Raw genomic sequence first — 6,463 nt, 5'->3', positions numbered from 1 at the left:
ATAAAAAGCTCTGAATGTGCCCCCCTTCCCATCTCAGAGTGAGGGGTTTATTTTTATTTTTTTTATCTTCACTGTAGCTGTCCTTGAAAGAAAAATTAAACCTACAAGGAAGAAGAAAAGACACCTCTATTTAACGTTGTGACTTTCCTAAAGTTTGCCCTCCAAAAGCATCAGCGGTGTCTGACAATAGAAAGGTTACAGGCAAAATGTCAGCGTGGATATATTATCCATAGGCTTCCTATGGCTCACTATTAATAGCTCAGGCCTGTGAATCCCGAGAGAGATCTTCCCTTTCAGGCTGAAGAGGAGAAGGAGGAAAAAAAATCATTGGATTGGAAATGCAGCCAGAATAATGGATCTCAGGGGGAGACCTCAACAACCTCTGATTTCCGGAGATTAAGTAATAAAGCTTGCTCATTTTGTTTCAGCCATTTTAATATAATATACTGTATATATATTTGATTCTTTATCCTGTATGGTGCGACACTGGTACGGTACGATGGGACACAACATCTGTTTAGGCAATCACGTGCTGGGAAAACCAGGAAAACACCCAATCGATATGTGAAATAGGGAATGAAAGCAGCACGAACATTGGGCAGAGTTGTTGCCCAATTATAGCAGACTTTGGGGGGAAGGGTGTTGGTGTAATCAAAAGCAGTGGTAAATCAAAGTTGGGAAATGGAGGAGAAGCAGCAGCTGGTGGGAGGAAGGGGGTAATGCAGATACTAGTGTCTGTGTGTGTGTGTGATGCATACACAAGAGTTAGGGAGATATTGAAGCAGGAGCTGGCCAGGACGTGAAATGAATGTTTAATGTTTCGGCGCTAATAAACCTTTATAATTATTACCCCTTTATCAAGTCAAGTCCCATCTGCTCTTTGCTGGCCTGAACTCAGCTTAAATGCCTTATATATCCGATTTATGTATAAGTAAGCAAAGATAATTCTGCAGTATGAATCAAGTTTTGGTTTGGTATAAACACACTGTGCAGCTGTTCCCATTATTGTTTTGAGCCAGCAGTTTGGTAAAGCATAGCTAAAACCACAGGCTGACTGCAGGCAGTGCAAAATTATTTTTTGATATAACTGAGACAAAATCTGGGCTCTCAAGAATTTCTCTTATCATTTAGAATACATCACACTGACCAGTTATCATCCCAATTAACTGTCTACTCAAATAACATCACATAACATTAAACATAACTACATAACCACAGATAATCCTTTTCTTTTAGTGAAGTATCTTTGTTCATTTTTGCTAAAACCCAATTGATCCTGCAACTGTTGGCAGTGTCAGGCCTTTCTACTTGGCTGTGGCTGCTTTAGAAAAAAAAAAAAAATTAAGACATTGAACACCTTTTGCTGTGGTCCACCTGGAATTTATTTAGCTAATTTAAAGGAGAATGACGGGGAGAGTGAAATACAATCATCCCCAAAATTAGAACTGAGAAGTGGCACTGCAGCTGTCTATTGATCGAGAATTGAACGATCACATACCGCTGATCGCTCAGTTCGGATATTCTACCTGCAGAGAATTATGGCTGTTAGTAACGGGTCCCCGCAGCGATTCGCCCCTCCCCTCTCTCTATGGACCCAAAAAGTTTGGGCCATAGTTCTCTATTAAACTGAAAGTTCAAATGAGCTTTAAAGTTAGTATTAAAATCTCAAGCTTTTTTCAATAATGCATGCTTCAGATCAAGCAAATATACATTGCCCAGCAAAGTATTTATTAAAATCTTTGCTCCAAGCACTTACAGTCATCGTGTTTCCAAACAGCTGGCTCAAGCTCTCAGCTTTACTTGCCTGAACTTCCTGTCCACTACAAAATCAGAATGGAAAACCTTGCAGGGCCAATGTGGCCAATTTTGCCTCAATTTTTTTTCTAACGCTAGAAATGCAGTTGGATCAGTTCTTGTTCTCTTCATATGACTCTAACTAGTTAGAACTGTTTATGCCATTAGTTGGGAGAAAATATTCCTGTGTTGTTTTTCTTATTTTAAGTCCATGATTGAGTTCTTCGTTGCTACTTTACCCAGTAGAACAGTCCATAGCATAAAAAGTCTTATCACAAAGAATCTTTTAAAGTTTGGTTGAAATTGTTGCAGTGCGTTAATGTGCATTGTGCAAAGGCAGTGCATCTGTTTTGTATGGTCTGCCTAATAAACCAAAATGCACCAAAAAAGGCACATGCACTAATTTTTGTAACAGCGCACCACAACGCAAGGTACTGTGTTACCATGCATTGTCTTGTGCTGCCTCCCATGTGTGCTGTGTTAATAATTGGTTTTCACTGCATTGCAACAGTGTTAACCCATCTTAATAGTCTGATGGTAAATTGTTTCCTATATACTGTATGCATTTCCATGTCTGCTTGTCCTTTATACAGTTATTTGGATAAAGACTTGGTGGACAGCCACGAATACAAAATCTGGCTAGCAAGTGATCCTTTGAAAGATTGTGGTAAACACATCTAGTTGCTTGTGTATATGAAGAGGGGAAGTTAAACACTTTGCAGACATCCATAGCTGGCCTCTCTGGGTGGAAAAAATAGTAACCATTTGCAGAGCTGTAGCTAGCTCCTTTTGCACCTGAGGCAAGAACAGAAAATTGTCATATAATGTCATTGTCATGTCATAGTCATTGAAATAGCCAATGGGAATCTAGCAATGCATTCCTATGGCCAACATTTTTTTTTCTATTCTGACATGGCTCCGTGTCGTAATAAGAAAAAAAAAGAAACAGCAGTGTTTCTCTCCTTGGCGGCCGGGAGCAGGAGACTCCCGGAGCGCTCTGGAGAGTTTGCTGTCTGGAGATCAGTGTCCCTGGTTAGCTGGTAACCAGGGACGCTGATCTCTCTGCAAGTGGCCGGAGCCAGCTGTAAGATCACGGCTGGCTCCGCCCAGCTGTCAGAAGCAAGCTGTCGGCCAGCCAGCTTCGGCTTTCAGCGCTGCTCAGCCGAGCCAAGGCATATGCGTTCGGCTTGACTGAGCTGCTGGGCCAAGTTCGGGAATGTCACGGGAGCCAGGAAACCAGACCACACGGTAAAATAAAGTTGTTTATTTAAAAGGAACATAAATAAACATTCATCAGGGAGCAGCGAGGTCAGGAACAAGCCGGTCAAGTCCAATGCAGGTACATCTGCCGAGCCAGGATCACGTCCAAAACGGGTAGTCGTACAAGCCAGGGTCAAGTCAAAAGCTGGTAGTCGTCCAAGCCGGAATCAAGTCCAATGCGGGTACGTCTGCCGATGCGGGGTTGAGAGCCAGCGGAAACGTCAGCCGGACCGTATCATACACAGAAACCTACAAAGGAACTCAGATCACCAGAGATGCACCTTGGAGCACAAGGGCAATGAACCTGAATCTTGAGCAGACTGATATAGTCAGGTGTTGCCACATCATCACTGTGCGACGCCCAGGCAGCAGGCAAGCAATGATGCAATCAGAGGATATAAAAGAGACTGCAGTCTGCACATGTCCAAAATGGCTGCCACCATGAGGACAAGGTAAGACCAAACAGGGAGCTGTACGGGCTATAGTGAATAGCCCGTACAGCAGCCCTTCGGTTCTACTGAACCGAAGGGGTCCTGGGGCTGAAGCTAGCCGAATAGATAAACCGCCGCTTCGTGAATAGACCTCTTAGTTTCCTGAATGTGAGGCAGAAGGGAGTGGGGCAGGCTGCTCTGGATGAACAATGTTATATTCCTGGATAATGTGCATCAGCACGGAAGCCTATTTTTTTCCTTGGGGGAAAGCATGTGACAGGGTGATTTAAAGTCAGGAGATTGTAGGAGACAGGAGCCGAGCTTTGTCACCCCATAACACAAAACTGGAGCAGACAGCATCTGTAGCTTCTATCTTTCATTTTAAAATTTTAACTGAACAAAGTGAAGATCGAAGCTGCTCCAGATTCTGTAATCTCCAGTTGTGATAAATTCCCCCAGTGTGCCTAAACAAGGACCTTTATATGAGCACCACCAGCTGTTAAAGCTTATATGACATTTTAGTGGTTAAGTTTACATTTACTTTATTATGCTTGAGTTCTTCGATATACAGTGCAAGGGTACAGGCGCCTGCAAGGTATAGGCCTCGCAGGGACTAACCTGCTAGTTTATTTAGCACTTACAGGATTCCTTCCCAGTCTGTCAGTGAAGCTCACTATTTAGCTCGGCCTGAGCATTAGCCCCAGTTATTTCATGCATTCCTGTTTCTCCCTTTTCTAACTTCAGCTTGTGTCTGACTACGCTTGTTTGCCAACCACTCTGACCTTTTGCCTATCTTCACAGCTTGGCCCACCCACCGGCAATGTCCATCACTCCTTGCTCTGGTGAAAATCTGGTGTGTGTGCTTACACTGTGTGCCTCATTCCTTTTAGGGGTCACACCCTCTCCAACATGCAGATACCACAGAGGGTTCACTATACATTGTTTTGTGACAACCTAGCTGTCTCTGCACTTTGGAAATTACATTTTTAACCCATTAGAGACATTTCTTATGGACTATGGATAGTTTCCATGTATTAATCCGACTCCCATGTTGCTGATACCTCAGCTGATCTTTTAGTCCTTTAATTGTCTTCTTGGCTGCCATTAAATCATTCCACATTTGGATTTTTATTAATCCACTGTACAATAGGTTTGCATTCAGTACTGGATACTTTTATTTGATGGTTTCAGTATGACAAATTGCTTCATTGATCTGCTTTAAAACTCTGATGTATGTATATATTATTTGCTGTTCTCTTTCATTGGGTTCCCTGAGTGAGACTTCCAACTCCTTTGAATTGTCAGTGCCCACCTTTTTCATTATGCAATCATTACCCTCCACGTTGTCAAAAGAGCCCAGGGGGGAAGATGAAGGCAAAATGAAAAGTTGTTTTACATTACAGAATCATGTGCCATAGGCCAAGAGAGCTTCTTCTAACCATCATCACCTCTTTCAGGACAGTATCTGAGCTGGGCCTAATATTGCAAGGAATCCTTTTTTCATTTTTACGTAGTGGCAAGGTGGTGTTTAGGCATGGGGCTTTCTTTCACAATGTAGTAAATACAAAATACTGTTTTAATGGGATTTCCTAAATGTATGGCAGCTGTGGTAATAGGGGGATAAATATGTGGTGCTTTGGTGCACACAACATTACTGCACAAGTATACAGTGATGTGCTGCAAACAAAAGACAGCTTTGCCTGTGTCAGCAACATGAGTCTGCAGCCAAAGCCCCGTTATGGAAGGGCAGCCAGCCCATGCCATCTGGTTTTCTCTCTGCCGTGCAGCCTACAGCCAAGTGGGATCCAGCCACCATCAGAAAATGTAGTAAGGAGCTTATTTGCACACAATCTTTAGAGTGGGTTGTGAAATATCCCCCATAAAGCTTCTCTAGAAAATGTCCTCATCACTGCTAGCACCCCAACACTACTCTTCCTCCTAACCACCAGCACCCCAAAAACATGGCTGCTATGTGCCCTTGAGGAGGAGGTAAAGGCCACATTAAGAGTTGAAAATCTATTATTCAGCTTTGAGAAGCAAGAGGAGGAGGAGAAAAAGGGAAAATTAAGAGCCCTCTAAAAAATGGCAAGGTTGGAAAGGGCACATCAGCAGCATTTGCAGACAAGTGTCAACTCTGTGCCTAGGGAGATTAAAATAGAAATAATTGGTCAGCCATTCCACAGATCCCCAGAGCCCCTCCACACAGTCTCTCTGATATGTGTAACCAAAAATGAAATAATTGGGTGAAGGGCAGGAAGCTTGTGTCACAGGATTCAATGCTAAACTTTTTCCTGCTGCCTGCCCTTCCCCCTCCCTGTATTGCTGCTGCCTGTTCTGTGGAAGAGCAGGCCGCCTTTTTAATTTTTGCTACATTCCTCTTCACTACCAGCACCATGTCCCTCCTCACCAACAGCACCCCAGCTCTCCTCATATGGTGGGATCAGCATACTATTCTGTAACACCCCATATGGCCTAAAAGCATCTCCTAAGTATGCAGTTGAAAGGATTAGGCCTTCACACCAAATGCAGAGCAGATCCGGTCAGGTTTCTGCACACGCAGTGCAGTGGGTTGTGCCGCGTTTTTGATGCATTCCGGGCCATTTTGGTTAAAAAAAAAATTTAAGTTTAACATGGGCTTTCAATGAGTTTAGTCACTTGCATGCGTTTTTGATGTGTTCCAGAGCAGTTAAAATAGGGCTTGCTGCAGTTATTTCACCTGCTCTGGATCTGCTCTGGATCTGCACGCTGCGATGTGTGAACTGCCGCTCAAAATACCATAGGAATACATTGGACGCAGTTTTGATCTGGCCTGCACCTGCTCGGCTCTGGATCTGCTCCGCGCTCGGTGTGAACAAGCCCTTAGTGTTTTTGCCAAGTTGCCCTCAAAGTTGCATTAAAATTTAGACCCTCTCCCTGCTGTACAGTCTTTTAAATTTTTTGTGTATTGTCCCCCAAGGCAGTACCCAGCTTCCCATGAC

Source organism: Nanorana parkeri, unplaced genomic scaffold (assembly GCF_000935625.1).
Source record: "Nanorana parkeri isolate BGI_ZX_2015 unplaced genomic scaffold, ASM93562v1 scaffold455, whole genome shotgun sequence".
NCBI classification, from domain to species: Eukaryota; Metazoa; Chordata; class Amphibia; order Anura; family Dicroglossidae; genus Nanorana; species Nanorana parkeri.
This window is presented reverse-complemented; position numbering follows the sequence as displayed.